Below are 18,433 nucleotides of genomic sequence, written 5' to 3'. Positions count from 1 at the left end.
AGAGGATTCCAGACCTTTTATGGAATTTATGGACTAATAAAATGCTAGTAGAAAATCTGAGTGATTAACAATTATTGATTTTTTTTTTAGCTAAACAAGGGTATAAAATATAAAATAAACAATTCAGTAATTTTTGTTTTGAGTTGAACAACACTGTCATCTTTTTTTTTTTTTTTTCTTTTCCTTTCTGGTTTATTATAGAATATTGAATATAGTTTCCCTGTGCTATATGGTAGGGCCTTATTGTTTATCCATTCTGTATATAATAGTTTGCATCTGCTAATCTCAACCTGCCAGTCCTTTCCTCCCCCAGACCCCTTTCCTTTGGCAACCACAAGTTTGTTCTCTATGTCTGTGAGTCTGTTTCTGTTTCATATATAAGTTCATTTGTGTCATATTTTAGATTTCACATGTAAGTGATACCATATGGTATTTGTCTTTCTCTTTCTGGTTTACTTCACTTAGTATGATAATCTCTAGGTCCACCCATGTTGCTGCAAATGGCATTATTTTATTGTTTTTTATGACTGAGTAGTATTCCATTATATTTATATACCACATCTTATTTATCCATTCATCTGTCTATGGACATTTAGGTTGTTTCCATGTCTTGGCTTATAAATAGTGCTGCTATGAACATAGGAGTGCATATATCTTTTCTAATTACAGTTTTGTCCAGATATATGCCCAGGAGTGGGATTGCTGGGTCATGTGGCAGCTTTATTTTTAGTTTTTTGAGGAACCTCCATACTGTTTTCCATAGTGGCTGCACCAGTTTACATTCCTACCAACAACACTGTTGTCTTTTTTTGATTGTACTGAGGACTAGTGAAAATATGATCACCAAGTAGTATTGATTCCTGTTTTAGAGTTTGGTAACTACTACAGTATCTACAGTGTTGTGAGGGAGAAGGATTTTAAGCTCAGGGTTTTATACCTTACCACACGGTCATTTACATATAAAGGCAAAGGAGAGAGTTCAAGACAGACATGGTTTCAGAAATTATACTGGCTTTGTACTGTTTCTGAAAAAAAAAAGTATCAAAGGAATTACTCTGTAGAATAATATAATTAGTACACTTGATTTAACATTAAACTTTGTACATACAGAAGATATTTCATTTTGATTACTTGTAATATAGTCATTAAATCTAAGCCACAGAAATAACAAAAATAGAAACTCGTAAGTATTTATTTTAAGCATTTATTGTGTTCTTACTATATGTTAGGCATAGAGATATGCTGAGGGTGAAAAACAAGGTAATGTGATTTTTTGCCCTCATGGAGCTTACAGTCTAGTGACCAATACAGGAAATAACCAAGTAGTTACAATGCAGTGCAATGGATGCTCCGATGGATAGACTACATGATAGAATGTCAGAATAGAGCAGGAGCACTTCACCCAGATTTGGAGGAGAGGCAGAGATGGCCTCTAAAGAAGAAACATCTCAGATAAGAAGACAGGATAGAGACACTGAGAAGATTTCAGGTTAGTTGATTGCAGAGAATACAAAGTGAGAGAAAGAAAATGATGACACCAGAGAGAAAACTAGGGACAGTACTATACAAAATCTTGAAAATAATATCAAAGCAGTTGAGCTTTATCTTGAGAGGAGTGGGGAACTATTAAAAGGTTTTAATCATGAAAAAGTGATGGTCTGGTTTGTTTTTTAGATAGATCACTCAGGTTATGGTGTGGAAAATATCGGATTAGAGCCAATAAAATTGAAGTTAGTGAGATCAATTAGAGAGTTGTCTTATTTATTCATTTGTTCTAACAATAAATATTTCTAGGTTAGAGGTGATGTTGGGCTGCCTATAATAGGATCATGGGATGGAGAGAATAGATTTGAGAAAGATTTAGGTTTTGGTGGTTGGATATTAGGAAAATGTAGAGGAAAGAGGACAGACAGGTAGTTGATGATGGTGCCATGTAGTAGAGGAACCCTGGGGGAGAAGACTGAGGAAGGCTGACGAGTTCAGCTTGAGGTGCCTATGGCACACCTAAGTTGAGATCCAGTAGATAATTAGATAAATGAGTTTGAAGTTTAGGGGAGAGATCTGGGCTGGAGATACTGATTTGGAAAGTATCAGCATTTGGAAGGTAACTAAAGGTATGGATATGAAAGATCACCCTGGTAGATGGTACAGAGCGAGAAGAGATTAAGGTGAAAGATCTTAGAACACACACATCTAAAATGAGGATTCTTCTAATATGACTTTTGGAAGGAATGGCTTAAAAAGTAGAACAGAAATTCAGGAGTTACACCTAAAATGATTAAATTAATGATTAAAAAAGTTCAGGAGAGTGTGGGCTAGCAAACCTGAAACCATTGTACACATATACTGGTATTAAACAAGTAAATGGATGGTGAATTGTGGGAGCCAGGTTTCTCACTTTGGGTGAATGAGGTTACAGATAACCATGACGGGGGGAAGCTACAACAAACCACGTGGTCCTAGATTAGATTTAGAGAAATCGGGATGAACTCATGTTTAGGTTAATATAGATACAGAAACAATTATAGATATGTGTGTATATATGGCCAAGTATACAGACATATATTTCCTAGCTGTCTACTAGAAGGGCCTAGAAGCAATGACACCCCAGTAGCACTGTGCACACCCAGTGCCCAAATCCAAGTCTCTTGGATTACTTACAGTTGAAAATCTCAGTTTCTCTGATCTGAAAGGTTTACTGACACATGTCCATATATATTTTTTAAGCCCTGATGAACTTTGTAGAACACAGTCCTAGCGAAGGTATCATAATTTAAAATTCAGATACTGTTTGACTCAGAAAGTAGTTCCACTTCATGGGTAGATAGATGTTCTTTAGAGCATTGTCAATAATGGAAAAATACTAGAAATAACACATGCATCCATCAGTGAGAAACTGGTTAAACAAATCATGATGTATTCATATGATATAATATCATGAAATTGTTTTTTTTAAAAAAGCGTGAGTGAATTCTATAAGGAATATGAAGTAAGTTCTAAGACACATTAAGTTACAAAAAACCATGATGAGAAGCTGTATAGTATGCCATCACTTTCACTAAAAATACATGTAAATACTTTTTAATATGTAGAATACCAGTGAATAAACAGTGAGCAAGGGAAGGGAGCTGGCTGACTAGGGGAGACTTTCTGTTCACCATAACCTGTTAGTACAGTTTACTTCTTATACCAGGTACATGTATTAATTACTCTAAAAATTAGCTTAAAAAATGCTCAGATAGTTTTATTTCATCTGTTGGTTATCTTCTTCTGTAAGGCAGAATGTTGGGTGTGCCATTCCGACAGGAGCCTGATGGCCAGTAGGAAAGATTAAATACGGGTACCATGTCAGCAGGCTGCTTGTTAGAGTTGTCATTTTTGCATTGTCCAGATACTTTGCCTATTGTTTTTATTAGACTGTTTATTTTCTTATTATTGTATTGAAGAGTTCTTTATATTTCTGGAAACAAGTTCTTTTTTTTTTTTTTTTTCAGATCTTCACTGGAGTATAATTGCTTTACACTGTTATGCCAGCTTCCGCTGTGCAACAGAGTGAATCAGCTGTATTTTTTCATATATCCACATATCCCCTCCCTCTTGAGCCTACCTCCCACCCACCCCTCTAGGTCATCACTAATCATTGAGTTGATCTCCCTGTACTGTGCAGCTGCTTCCCACCAGCCATCTGTTTTACATTTAGTAGTGTATATATGTCAGTACTATTTTCTTACTCTGCCCCAGCCTCCCCTTTTCCCCCTTCCCGTATCCTCAAGTCTATTCTGTACATCTGCATCTTTTTCTCCCCCCTGCCACTGGGTTCATCAGTACCATTTTTTTAGATTCCATATATATGAGTTAGCATAAGGTATTTGTTTTTCTCTTTCTGACTTACTTCACTCTGTATGACAGACTCTAGGTCCATCCACCTCACTACACATAACTCAGTTTCATTCCTTTTTCTGGCTGAGTAATATTCCATTGTATATATGTGCCACATCTTCTTTATCCATTCATCTGTTGATGGACATTTAGGTTGCTTCTATGTCCTGACTATTGTAAATAGTGCTGCAGTGAACATTGGGGTACATGTGTCTTTTTGAATTATGGTTTTCTCGGGGTATATGCCCAGTAGTGGGATTGCTGGGTCATATGGTAGTTCTGTTTTTACAGAAACAAGTTCTTTATCAGATATTTGTCTTGCAGATATTTTCTCTAAGTTTGTGGCTTGTCTTTACATTTTCATAATACTGTCTATGAAAGAACAGAAGTTTGAAATTTTAAGTGCAGTATCTCAATTTTTTTCTTTTGTGGTCCATGCTTTATGTGTCATATCTGAAAACTCTTCCTAACTCAGGGGTTGGCAAAACTACAGCTGATTCAGCCCACAGCTTGTTTTTGTAAATAAAGTTTTATTGGAGCATAGCTATGCCTGTTCAATAACATAGCTGCTTTCATGCTATAGGACAGAATTAAGTCTTTGCAGCAGAGACTATATAGCCCATAAAGTCTAAAATATTTACTGTCTGACCCTTTACAGAAAAAGTTTGCCAACCTCTGGGCTAACCTAGGGCCCCCCAAATTTTCTCATATGTTTTCCTTTAGAAATTTTATAGTTTTGTATTTTAAAATATTTAAGTCTATTAATTTTTACATAAGAAGTGAGGTATAGGTTGAGGTTCATTTTTCCCCCCTATGGATTGTCATTTGTTCCAGCACTAGTTGTTACGAAGACAATTCTTTTTTCATTGAATTACTCTGGTACTTTTGTTGAAAATCGTATCAATTGATCATAAATATGTAGATCTGTTTTCCAACTGTCTCTTATGTTCCATTGATCTGTATGTTTATCCTTATGTCACAATTATAATGTCTTGATGACTATAGCTTTATAGAAAGTATTAAGGGACTTCCCTGGCAGTCCAGTGGTTAAGACTCTGTGCTCCCATTGCAGGGGGTATGGGTTCGATCCCTGGTCAGGAAACTAAAATCCCACATGTTGCAAGGTGCAGCCAAAAAAAAAAAAAAAATTACAGGTCAAAAATAAAAGGATCTTCATTAAAAAAAAAAGAAAGCAAAGGGCTTCCGCGGTGGTTAAGAATCCACCTGCCAATGCAGGGGTCACAGGTTCGATCCCTGGGCAGGGAGGATCCCACATGCTGTGGAGCAACTAAGCCTGTGTGCCACAGCTACTGAGCCTGTGCTCTAGAGTCAGCGAGCCACAACTACTGAGCCTGTGTGCCGCAAATACTGAAGCCCATGCGCCTAGAGCCTGTGCTTCGCAACAGGAGAAGCCACTGCATTTAGAAGCCTGCGCACCTCAATGAAGAGTAGCCCCTGCTCTCTGCAACTAGAGAAAGCCCGTGTGGCGCAATGAAGACCCAACACAGCTAATAATAAATAAATATATTGAAAAAAAAAAAAGTATTGAAATCAGGTAGTATAAAATTTCCAGCATTGTTCTTTCTTAGAATTATTTTTAGTGTTATAGATTCTGTGCATTTCCATATAAATTTTAGAATCAGCTACCCAGTTTTTACAAAAAAAGCCTGGTGGGATTTTTAATGGGATTTATGTTAAATCTATATACTAATTTGAGGAGAACAGATATCTTAATATTGATTAATCTGATTTTTGAAAACAGTATATGTCCATTTATTAAGGTCTTTGATTTCTCACTTGGTGTTTTGTATTTTTGAGCACAGGAGTTTTCCGTTTATTTTGTTATATTTATCTGAAATATTTTTTTAAGTATTTTATTTATTTAGGCTGTCCCAAGTCTTAGTTGCAGCCTGTGGGATCTTCATTGCCACCTGTGAGCTCTTAGTTGTGGCTTGCATGCGGGATCTAGTTCCCCAACCAGGGATTGAACCTGGGCCCCCTGCATTGGGAGTTCGGAGTCTTACCCACTGGACCACCAGGGAAGTCCCTAAATGTTTCTTTTTTGATGCTAATATAATTGCTACTGTTTTGTTAATTTATTTCTAATTATTAATTGCTGCCGTATAGAAATACAATTGAATTTTTTTTTTTTTTACAATAAACTGCATATATTTAGAGTGTACAATTTGGTATCCCAATCTCCCAGTTCATTCCCCCCCAACCCTCCCCACTTTCCCCACTTAGTGTCCATATGTTTGTGCTCTACATCTGTGTCTCTAGAAATACAATTGAATTTTGTATGTTGACTTTGTATCCTACAATTTTGCCAAATTCAAAGCAAATTTAGTTTTGGTAGTAGATTCTTCGGAATTTTCTATATAGACAGTCCTGTCACTTGTGGAAAGAAGACAGTTTCGGGTGCCTTTTTTCTTTTTCATCTCTTGGCTTTTATTTCATTTTCTTGCATTATTGTACTGAGAATACAGTGCATTGTTGAATAGGAGTGGTGAGAGCAGATGTTCTTGCCTTGTTCGTGATCTTAACACGGAAAACATTTAGTCTTTAATGGTTATATATGATATTAGCTGTAGATTTGTTGTAAATTCATGTCTTAGGCTGAGGACATTCCCTCCTGTTCCTCGCTTTCCAAGTTTTGAATCATGAATGGTTGTGGGTTTTTCCTATATTTTTTTGCGTCTGTGAAGATGATCGCTTATTATTTAGTCTATTGATATGTTGCATTACATTGATGGATTTTTTTTTTCATATATTAAACTAATGAATTTCTGGGATAAATACTATTTGATCATGAGACCTTTTTGTCTTTTGCTAGATTCATTTTTCTAATATTTGGTTAAGATATTTTGTGTCTATGTTCATGAAAGGATATTGGCCTGTAATTTATTTTTCTTAAAGCTTTTTTGGGGGGTCTGATTTTTGTATCAGAGTTACGCTATCATAAGATGAATTGGGAAATGTTTTCTCTTCATTTATTTCTGGAAAATTTATGTAATATTTTTATGATTTCTTCCTTAGATGTTGGTAGAATTTACCAAAGAAGCCATTTGTCATGGAACTTTCTTCCTGGGAAGATTTTAAATTATGAATTAAATTTTCTTAATAAATTAAGAGCTATTGTGATTTAATTTCTTGAGTGAACTTGGTAGTTTGTCTTCACACTTTCAAGGAATTGGTACATTTTATCAAAGTCATAGAATTTATTGCCATTAAGTTGCTCATAATAGTCTCTTATTATCCTTTGAATATCTGTACAGTTTCTAGTGCTGTCCTCTTTTCATTCTTGATATAGTTAATTTGTGGCCTCTCTCTTTTTCTCTGGCCGGAAGTTTATTCAGTGTTATTGAAATTTTCAAAGAACTAGATTTCAGTTTCGTAGATTTTCTCTATTGTTTTTTTTTCAGTTTCATTTCTTCCTTCTAATTCCTTTGTCTTTAATTTGCTCTTCTTTGTGTACTGAATGTGAAGGCTTATTTAAATTATTGATGCAAGAGTTTTGTTTTCTAATATAAGCAGTTTATGTTTTATGCTGTAGGTTTTTCTCTAAGAACTGCTTTAGTGGTATCCCACGAATTTCTATATGTTCTATTTTACTTTTAATTCAGTTAAAAAGTTTCCTAATTTCTCTTACTTTTTAATTTTTGGGTTATTTAGAAATGTGTTGTTTAATTTCCAGCCTTTGATAGTTCTTAATCTATTTTTCAGTTATTGATTCTAACTTAATTCTGTTTTGGTCAGAGAAAATGCATTATTTAATTTTAATTCTTTTAAGTATTTTGAGGTTTGTTTTATCGTCCAGAATATGGTCTTTGTTGGTGAATGTTCCAGGTACCCTTGAAAATAATGCATTTTCTGTTCTCGTTGTGTATAATGTTCTGTAAATGTCCAGTTAGGTCAAATCGGTTGCTAGTGTTTTCAAGTCTTCTATACCTTAGTGATTTTCTGTTTTCTTGTTCTGTTGATTAATAGGAGGAGTATTAATGCCTACAACTGTAATTGTGGATTTGTCTAATCTCCTTACAGTTTTATCATGAATTGATCCTTTTTCATTAAGTAGTGTCCCTCTTTATCACTGGTAATATTCTTTATTCTGAGGTTTGCTCTGTCAGATATTAATATAGCCATGTTATCTTTCCTTTCCTTTCCATTCTTTTACCTTTAATCTATGTCTTTGTGTATAAAGTAAGTGTCTTGTGGATAGCATATGATTGGATTTTGTTTTTAAAATTTGATCTGATGATCTCTACCTTTTAATTGAGTGTTTAGATAATTTCTATTTAATATAGTCATTGGAAGTTTGGATTTACACCTACCATCTTGCTAGTTGTTTTCTATTTTTTTTTTCGTCTTTATTGGAGTATAAGTGCTTTACAGTGTTGTGCCAGTTTCTGCTGTACAACAGAGTGAATCAGCTATATGTATACATATATCCCCATATCCCCTATGTCTTGAGCCTCCCTCCCACCATCCGTATTCCACCCCTTTAGTTCGTCACAAAGCATTGAGCTGATCTCCCGGTGCTCTGCAGCAGCTTCCCACTAGCTATCTATATTACATTTGGTAGTGTATATATGTCGATGGTGCTCTCTCACTTCTTCCTGGCTTCCCCTTCCCCTCAATGTCCTCAAGTCCATTCTCTACGTTTGTATCTCTATTTCTGTCCTGCCACTACGTTCATCAGTACCATTTTTCTAAAATTCCATATATATGCATTAGCATAAGATATTTGTTTTTTTCTTTCTGATTTACTTCATTCTGTACGACAGACTCTAGGTGCATCCACTTATTACAAATAACTCAATTTCAATCCTTTTTATAGCTGAGTAGTATTCCATTGTATATATGTGCCGCATCTTTATCCATTCATCTGTTGATGGACATTTAGGTTGCTTCCATGTCCTGGCTATTGTAAATAATGCTGCAGTGAACACTGTGGTACATGTATGTTTTTGAATTATGGTTTTCTCGGGGTATATGCCCAGTAGTGGGATTGCTGGGTCATATGGTAGTTCTATTTTTAGTTTTTTAAGGAACCTCCGTACTGTTCTCCATAGTGGCTTTATCACTTTACATTCCCACCACAGTGCAGGAGGGTTCCATTTTCTCCACACCCTTTCCAGCATTTATTGTTTCTAGGTTTTTTGATGATGGCCATTCTGACCAGTGTGAGCTGATACCTCATTGTGGTTTTGATTTGCATTTCTCTAATGATTAGTGATGTTGAGCATCTTTTCATGTGTTTGTTGGCCATCTGTATGTCTTCCTTGGAGAAATGTCTACTTAGGTCTTCTGCCCATTTGTGGATTGGGTTATTTGTTTTTTTGATATTGAGCTGCATGAGCTGCTTGTATATTTTGGAAATTAATCCTTTGTCTGTTACTTCATTTACAAATATTTTTCCCCATTCTGACGGTTGTCTTTTTGTCATGTTTATGGCTTCCTTTGCTTTGCAAAAGCTTTTAAGTTTGAGTCCCGTTTGTTTATTTTTGTTTTTATTTCCATTATCCTGGGAGGTGGGTCAAAAAGAATCTTGCTATGGTTTATGTCATAGAGTGTTCTGCCTATGTTTTCCTCTAATATAGTGTCCGGTCTTACATTTAGGTCTTTAATCCATTTTGAGTTTGTTTTTGTGTGTGGTGTTATGGAGTGTTCTAATTTCATTCTTTTACATGTAGCTGTCCAGTTTTCCCAGCACCACTTATTAAAGAGGCTGTCTTTTCTCCACTGTATGTTCTTGCCTCCTTTGTCATAAATTAGGTGACAATATGTGTGTGGGCTTATCTCTGGGCTTTCTAGCCTGTACCATTGATCTATATTTCTGTTTTTGTGTTAGTACCATACTGTCTTGACTACTGTAGCTTTGTAGTATAGTCTGAAGTCAGGGAGCCTGATTCCTCCAGCTCCGTTTTTCTTTCTCAAGATTGCTTTGGCTATTCGGGGTCTTTTGTGTTTCCATACAAATTGTAAAATTTTTTGTTCTAATTCTGTGAAGAATGCCATTGGTAATTTGATAGGGATTGCATTGAATCTGTAGATTTCTTTCGGTAGTGTAGTCATTTTCACAATATTGACTCTTCCAGTCCAAGAACATGGTATATTTCTCCATCTGTTTGTGTCATCTTTGATTTCTTTCATCAGTGTTTTATAGTTTTCTGAGTACAAGTCTTTGGTCTTCTTAGGTAGGTTTATGCCTAGGTGTTTTATTCTTTTCGTTGTGATAGTAAATGGGGTTGTTTCCTTAATTTCTCTTTCTGATTTTTCATTGTTAGTGTATAGGAATGCAAGAGATTTCTGTGCGTTAATTTTGTATCCTGCAACCTTACCAAATTCATTGATTAGTTCTAGCAGTTTTCTGGTGGCATCTTTAGGATTTTCTATGTATAGTATCATGTCATCTACGAACAGTGACAGTTTTACTTCTTCTTTTCCAATTTGGATTCCTTTGATTTCTTTTTCTTCTCTGATTGCTGTGGCTAAAACTTCCAAAACTATGTTGAATAGTAGTGGCAAGAGTGGACATCCTTGTCTTGTTCCTGATCTTAGTGGAAATGCTTTCAGTTTTTCACCATTGAGAATAATGTTTGCTGTGGGTTTGTCATATAAAGTTCTTATTATGTTGAGGTAGGTTCCCTCTATGCCCATTTTCTGGAGAGTTTTTATCATAAATGGGTGTTGATTCTTGGCAAAAGCTTTTTTTGCTTCTGTTGAGATGATCATATGGTTTTTATTCCTTAATTTGTTAATATGGTGTATCACATTGTTTGATTTGCATATATTGAAGAATCCTTGCATTCCTGGGGTAAATCCCACTTGATTATGGTGTATGAGCCTTTTAAAGTGTTGTTGGATTCTGTTTGCTAGTATTTTGTTGAGGATTTTTGCATCTATATTCAATAATGATATTGGTCTGTAATTTTATTTTTTGTGTGACATCTTTGTCTGGTTTTGGTATCAGGGTGATGGTGGCCTTATAGAATGAATTTGGGAGTGTTTCTCCCTCTGCAGTTTTTTGGAAGAGTTTGAGAATGATCGGTGTTAGCTCTTCTCTAAATGTTTGATATAATTCGCCTGTGAAGCCATCTGGTCCTGGACTTTGTTGGAAGATTTTTTATTACAGTTTCAATTTCGTTACTTGTGAGAGGTCTATTTATATTTTCTCATTCTTCCTGATTCAGTCTTGGAAAATTGTACCTTTCCAAGAATTTTTCCATTTCTTCAAGGTTGTCCATTTTTTGGGCATATTGTTGTTTGTAGTAGTCTCTTATAATCCTTTGTATTTCTGTGGTGTCAGTTGTGATTTCTCCTCTTTCATTTTTAATTTTATTGATTTGCATCCTCTCCCTTTTTTTCTTAATAAGCCTGGCTAAAGGTTTATCAATTTTGTTTATCTTCTCAAAGAACCAACTTTTAGTTTTATTGGTCTTTGCTGTTGTTTTCTTCATTTCTATTTCTGTTTTCTATTTTTGAATCTTTTTTGTTTAATTTTTTTCTTTTTCTGCCTTCTATTGAATTAATCATTTTTTTATAATTTCATTTTATCTAACTCCTGGCTTATTCTGTATATTTATACACACATATTTTAGTGGTTGCTCTAGGTTGTGATTTCTTTTTTTTTTTTAACATTTAAAAATTTTTTTATTTTTAGCTCTTTATTGGAATATAATTGCTTTGCACTCTTGTACCAGCTTTTGAGGTATACCAAAGTGAATCAGCTGTATTTATACATATATCCTCATATCCCCTTCCTCCTGCGACTCCTTCCCACCCTCCCTGTCCTGGCTCTCTAAAGCATCACCCATCATCGAGTTGGTCTCCCTTTGTTATACAGCAACTTCCTACTAGCTATCTATTTTACAGTTGGTAGTGTCCCCCACCCCAACCCCGTGTCTTCCAGTCCATTCTCTGCGTCTGCATCCTTATTCTTGCCCTGTCACTGGGTTCATCAGTACCATTTTTTTAGATTCCGTATATATGAGTTAGCATATGGTATTTTTTTTCTCTTTCTGGTTTATTTCACTCTGTATGACAGTCTCTAGGTCTATCCACCTCATTACATATAGCTCCATTTCATTCCTTTTTATGGCTGAGTAATATTCCATTGTATATATGTGCCACATCTTCTTGATCCATTCATCTGTTGATGGGCATTTAGGTTGCTTTCATGTTCTGGCTATTGTAAATAGTGCTGCAATGAACATTACGGTACATGTTTCTTTTTGGATTACGGTTTACTTTGGGTATATGCCCAGTAGTGGGATTACTGGATCATATGGTAGTTCCATTTTTATTTTTTTAAGGAACTGCCAAACTGTTTTCCATAGTGGCTGTTAGGTCATGATTTCTTAACCTTGGCACTGTTGGTATTTTTGGTTGTATAATTCTTTGTTATTGGTCCATGGAGGGAATATCTTGTGTGCATCACAGAATTTTTAGCATCCCTGGTCTCTATCTACTAGATGGCAATAGCACCCACTCCTCACCCCCAGTGATGACAACTGAAAAAGTGTCTAGACTTTGCTACATGTCCCTGAGGGGGCACAATTCCTCCTGGTTGAGAACCACTACTCTAGGGTTTAAAAGATATATGTTTAACTTAGAATATTCTTTTTTTTCCCACATTTTTAAAAATTAAATTTTTTCTTTAAATAATATTATACTACTTCGTGTGTTATATAATACCTTATATACAGTATATGTTAACTTTCTATCTTCTATCTTTATACTATGTTGTCATAAATTTATTTCTTTGTATATTATTAACCCTGCAATACATTATCATTTTTTGCTTTAGTTTGTGTGTAACCTTTTAAAATGAATAAAATATATAAAAAATAGTCTTTTATACTTACCTTCTCTTCCTAATGCTCTTCTTTTTTTTAAGTTTATTTATTTATTCATTTATTTATTTATTGGCTATGTTGGGTCTTCGTTGCTGCGCACGGGCTTTCTGTATTTGCAGAGAGCGGGGGCTACTTTTCGTTGTGGTGTGCAGGCTTCTCATTGCGGTGGCTTTTTTTCTTGTGGAGCACGGGCTCTAGGCGCACAGGCTTCAGTAGTTGTAGCATGTGGGCTCAATAGTTGTGGCTTGCAGGCTCTAGAACACAAGCTCAGTGGCTGTGGCACATGGGTTTAGTTGCTCCGTGGCATGTGGGATCTTCCTGGAGCAGGGCTTGAACCTGTGTCCCCTGCATTGGCAGGCGAGTTCTTAACCAGTGCACCACCAGGGAAGCCCCTCTAATGTTCTTCATTTCTTTTTTGTAGATCCAGATTTTCACCTGGAAATTTCCACTGCTTCCCAAAGAACTTCCTTTAACATATCCGGTGTCTGCAGACAGTGAATTCTCTCATTTTATTTGTCCAAAAATTCTTTCTTTCTTCCTTCAGTTTTGAAAAATATTTTTGCTGGTTATAGAATTCTATGTTCAGCTCTTTTGTCTTTCAGTACCTGAAAGGTGTTATATTCAGTATTGTCTTTTGGCTTGTATAAATTTCTGAGCATAAGGAAACTTTAATGTTTTTGTTTGTAGTCTTTCTTTTTTCTTTGTCTTTGAGATTTTTATCTTTATTTTTCTGCAGTTTGACTGTGACATACCCATGTGTGTTTGCTCGTGTGTGTGAGTTTGGGTATTTATCATGATTGGGGTTCTCTGGGATTTTCTGCTCTCTGGTTTGTTGTCTTGGATTCATTTGGGAAAATTCTTGGCCATTATCCCTTCATGTATTTCTTATAGCTCATTATTTTTGTTTTCTTCTCCTGGGGCTCTGATTAAATGGATATTATACATTTTTATATCATTCCAGACCTCTTGGATGCCCTGAACTGTATTTTTCCTTCAATTTTTTAAAACTGTGGTTTCATTTTGTATTATTTCTATTGTCCTATCTTTAAGTTCACAGATTCTTTCCTCATCTGTGTCCAGGCTACTGTTAAGGCTGGCAAAAAAATTTTTCTTCTCTAATGTAAAAAATTCGTTGTTGTTGTTTCTAGGTTTTCTGTTTTACTTTTTAAGGGTTTCCATCTCACTGCTGAAAATTTCCAGCTTTTTATGCATGTTGTCCATCTTTTCTATTAGGTCATTTAACATAGTTATTTTGAGTGTTTGATTATTTCAGTAAATGAATCAATCCTGATTGTGTTGATTACTTTGTCTCTTGACAAAGGGTTATTTTTTCTTGCTTTTGTGGATGCTTCATAATTTGTGACTTAATGCTCATCATCATTTACGGAAGAATAGGGGAGACTGAAGAGATCCTCTTTTGTCAGGGTGTTTATGTGAGAGGTTGAGTCAATCTAATTTTGAAATGAGCTGGATTTGGATTTTGTGGCCATTATTACCTTCAGTGCACCACAGGCTTCAGATTTCTACAGCAATTGGATGCTGTTGCTTTGTGTTTAGAGTGTGGTGTGTGGTCCTACAGGATTTCTCTGTGATCCTATATCACCCTCATCTTTCAACAATCTTTGCACATCTGTTTGCAGAGAGATTTCATGTTACTGTCTCTCAATGATAGATTTTTGTTGTGTGTTACCCAAGGCTATGCTTGTGGGACAGGCAGGGTTCTCTTTTGTTCTGGTCCAGACTCAATCCTAGTCAAGCACCACATTCCTGGGCATCAGTGGTAAAACTTTCTTAGCTTTCCTACTTTCTCTTCTCTGTGGTGGTCAAACTGTGTCATACATTTGTGGTTGTCCTTGGGCAGGAATATCCTTTACCTCCCTTGTAGTAGTACATCTCTGTTGGTATTGGTGCAAGATCCTTTGCCCTAGCCTTTTTCCTCTCCCCCTCCCCCACAGTGGCAGAGGTTTGTTTGTTTGTTTGTATGTTTTTGCCGCTTTCTCATAGCATCAGTGTATCTTTGCCTCTGTCTGGGAGCTTAAGAGTGTTTTCTCCCCCTCTCCCAGAGTCAAAGGCATTTTGCTTCTGTTCTCCTCTGAAGCAGTGGATTTTTGCTTGGACCCTGCAGTGAGAGTGTTCTCTGTCCTTCCCTCAGTGGCTCTAGGCTTTTGCTCTGTTTTGGGGACAGGTTGGGGAATCAGGCAGGGCTTCAGGCCTGTACTCATCACCTCCTACACACTTGCTTCAATGATGAAGGGCTTTCTCTGGTTTCCTGTCCTACCTCTAATCTTTCTTGTGAGAATCTGGTTGAGGCATGTAGAACTTGCAATTGAGTGTAAACTCTCCTTATGTCTGGGGTTCTCAGCCATTCCTAACTGACATAGTAGTTCACACTTGATCTTTAAGGATTTGTTAAAATCTTAACTGATTTCTTTTCTTATATACTTGTATGGGGGCCGCTTCTTCTGATGACCTGCAAGAGGTAAAACAGTTTGTGTGTACAGTCTTCCTGGAGACACTTGTCTCTCTTTGGAATTGAATTACTTGGTTGCCTTCTGACTTCAATTTTTCATTAGATCAAGAGAAGTTTTGATTTTATAGATTTAGCTTTTTTCTCACTAGGGTGGGGAAACATTCTGTTGTGGCTTTCTGTACTCTAAGTGGAAGTGGAACTACTTAGAGTTCTTGACAAGGTTTGCTATTTTAAACTGCTGCTTATTCTGATCCCTCTTGAATGTTTTCTCTTGCCTTCATTTGCTTCTTGAGCACTTTGTCATTTAGGATTGACCCAAGGGGCTACTTCCTCTATGAAGCTTTTCCTGATCCCACTAAGTAGAATGGAACATTTCTTTTTTTTTTTTTTTTTTAATTTTATGTATTTATTTTTTGGAGGGGTACACCAAGTTCAATCATCTGTTTTTATACACATATCCCTGTATTCCCTCCCTCCCTTGACTCCCCCCCCACCCTCCCTCGAGTCCCCCCCACCCTCCCTGTCCCAGTCCTCTAAGGCGTCTTCCATGCTCGAGTTGAACTCCCTTTGTTATACAACAACTTCCCACTGGCTATCTACTTAACTTGTACAACTGCTTTGATTCTTGTCAACGGTATTTCATTTTTGTAGGCCCATTGAAACCCTTGTTGGGGTTGGACAGCTTTCCGAATTTGAGGCCTCTCAACCTGAGAACTGTCCTTCTACTTTCAAAGTTTATGAGTATTATGGTTGGTAGATTTTAGATAGGATCATAAAGTAAACTTGAGGTAAAAGATAAAGAAATATACAAGAGAACTTATATTTATTAATAGAATAAAAATTTGTGAAATTATACCACATAGTTTCCTGGGCTGTTTGTTTGTACAGTTGTTACTCTTAAACTAAATTATTTTCAAAAATAAGACTTAAATTTGTAGAATGTGACTTCTTAAAACTATGGGCTTGGTTACACAAGCTAGTATACAGTGAAATATCATGGAGTTTTAAAAAAACAATAATTAAACATATGCTAACTTGGAAAATCTGCAGGATATAATGAGTGAAAAAAAATAAGGTGCAAAACTGAATATTTTGTGTAAGAAGGCAGGAGGAATAAGACAATGTTTGCAGTTAAATGTATTTGCATGAAGAATCACTAGAAGGGTATACAAGAAAACTAATAAAAGTGGTGACCTATAATAAGCAAGGACAGCGAGAGCTGCATGTGGATGATGTAGAAATGAGACTTCTCAAATATACTGTGTTCCTTTTTACATCATTTTGATTTTCTGATTCATGTGAATGTAGTATATATTCAGAAAAATTAAAGTTAAATATAACTATGTGAATCTTAAAAGATAACAGGAAGATTTGAAAAATACTTTAGAGCTGATTAAAAATGTTGGCCTAGGAAATAAAAATTGTGTGAGATAACCTTTATTTTACATAAATCAGATTTTACAAATGAAACGGTAAATACAAAGCGAATTTATTGTATTAATCTTTTACCTGGAGAATTGTGAATATCATGGTTTTATGAATCTGGCTCCAGATGAATAAACATATAAAAAGGCTGGTTTTCTAGCATGATTAGAACGCTTTGGCGTCTAGAACCAATATGGACGATCTCTCAAAGCAGAAAGGAGCACTATGTGTAGGCAGCAACTTTAACAAATACAGAGAGCTCAGAGTGTGTGTGTGTGTGTGGGGGGGGACCATTTCTTAATCAGGAAACTACCAGGCATATCCTTAGAAGATGATAAAATGTATCTGTTGTCAAGAAGAATAGGAGAGGAGAATACCAAAGAATTTTCTTATTACAAATTAAAACATATAAAGAAACAGTAGTTACGCAAAGAGATTATAGCCCAGAAATCAAGCTTGTTTTAGACAAATGAAATACATAAGAAGAAATTTATAAATCAGGGGGTGGTTTACTTAATTACTTAATGTTGTTAGGAAAACTGGCAATTTGGAATACAGGTCAGTTTAGCGTTAAATCTCTTTCCATACAGCATCTGGAATGAAGTATTCAAACAGCCCACAGAAAAGTGTAAATCAGAGTATTTATCTGTTATCATCAAAGAAGAAGAAATTTCTAAGCAAAGAAATAATAAATGAAAAATGTAATGGTGGATCAATCTGGCCACCTGAAAATAAAAACTTTTGCATTAAAAGCCAGTGATAGACTGAGAAAATGCTGAAAGTAGATGAAAGAAATAGTAGTTTCACAATATAAATTACCTACACAAATGGTTAAGGGAAACATAAAGCCGCTTTCTCATTCTATCCCACATGGGGCTGGAAGAGGGAGAGTTGCACCATAGAGAACAAAGGCAGTGTGAGTTATGGGAGAAGGATCTGATTAACGAAATGGATAGCATTCAGTGTGTAACTAAATTTGAAGACATTAATATTATAGCAGGATCAATCCACATGGTTGTGTGTTTTCTCTCTAGCAGATGATTGGATTGACCCAGGATTAGGAATTTGAGAGTGGTGAAGTGAAAGAAAGAAAATAATGCACTTTGTGGACTGATAGCTTGGGTGACAACCAAGATTTTGGTGATAACACAGAACTAGAGAGATGAGTGTAGGTAGAGTGCATCTGAGGGACCCCCAGTTAGAAAAGATAGAGTGGAATATTGAATGACAAAGACAAGGAGACGGTAGGACAGCTAGATGACCCTGAGGGAAGGAATGGAATTGCTTGTGAGTTAGGGTCTGAGGATGTTACTGTGGAGAAGGTTGATTTCTGTGGCCTTAGTCTTCACTCTAGAGGGTTCTTTTCAAGAGCCAGACTTAGCCCAGTGGTTGAAAGTAGTGTTCAGTGATAAGGTTTAGGATGTAAAGATGATTTGTTTTACTGCGTAAAAGGGGTTTCCAGAGGTCCCTGTGGAAAAGGTTGGAAGGAAGGCGGCAGTGGGGGAATGCATACAGTGGTTGAGAAAGCAAAGAAAACACTGTGGGTGTGAAAACAGGAGAGAGGGTAGTTAGTCATGATGATTGATGTTTTGAATAAAAGCCCAAGGGTGATGGGGCTGGGAGCCATAGGTAGAAGTAACTAGCAAGATTCCTGAATTGACCTGTGGTATAGTGATTATCTCTGGAGCCTGATCCACTGTGTCTTTGTGATCTAAAGGGAGTATTAGTGAAAAGCTTAACCCTGGGTGGTAAAACCTAAAGCAGTTAGGCTTTAAATAATGAAAGCCAGTAGGGCTCACAT

At 36.1% G+C, this 18,433-nt stretch overlaps 1 protein-coding gene across 7 annotated transcripts in view; it reads left to right on the top strand.

The window, feature by feature from the left end:
• NCOA1 (nuclear receptor coactivator 1) overlaps nucleotides 1–18,433 on the top strand; it is a 262,341-nt gene that overhangs the window by 37,838 nt on the left and 206,070 nt on the right. The gene's annotated exons all lie outside the window — the stretch shown is intronic.

This window comes from Hippopotamus amphibius, chromosome 7 (assembly GCF_030028045.1).
Source record: "Hippopotamus amphibius kiboko isolate mHipAmp2 chromosome 7, mHipAmp2.hap2, whole genome shotgun sequence".
In the NCBI taxonomy this organism is placed as follows: Eukaryota; Metazoa; Chordata; class Mammalia; order Artiodactyla; family Hippopotamidae; genus Hippopotamus; species Hippopotamus amphibius.
The sequence above is the reverse complement of the archived record's forward strand: the minus strand, read 5'-3'. Positions and strand labels throughout refer to the sequence as shown.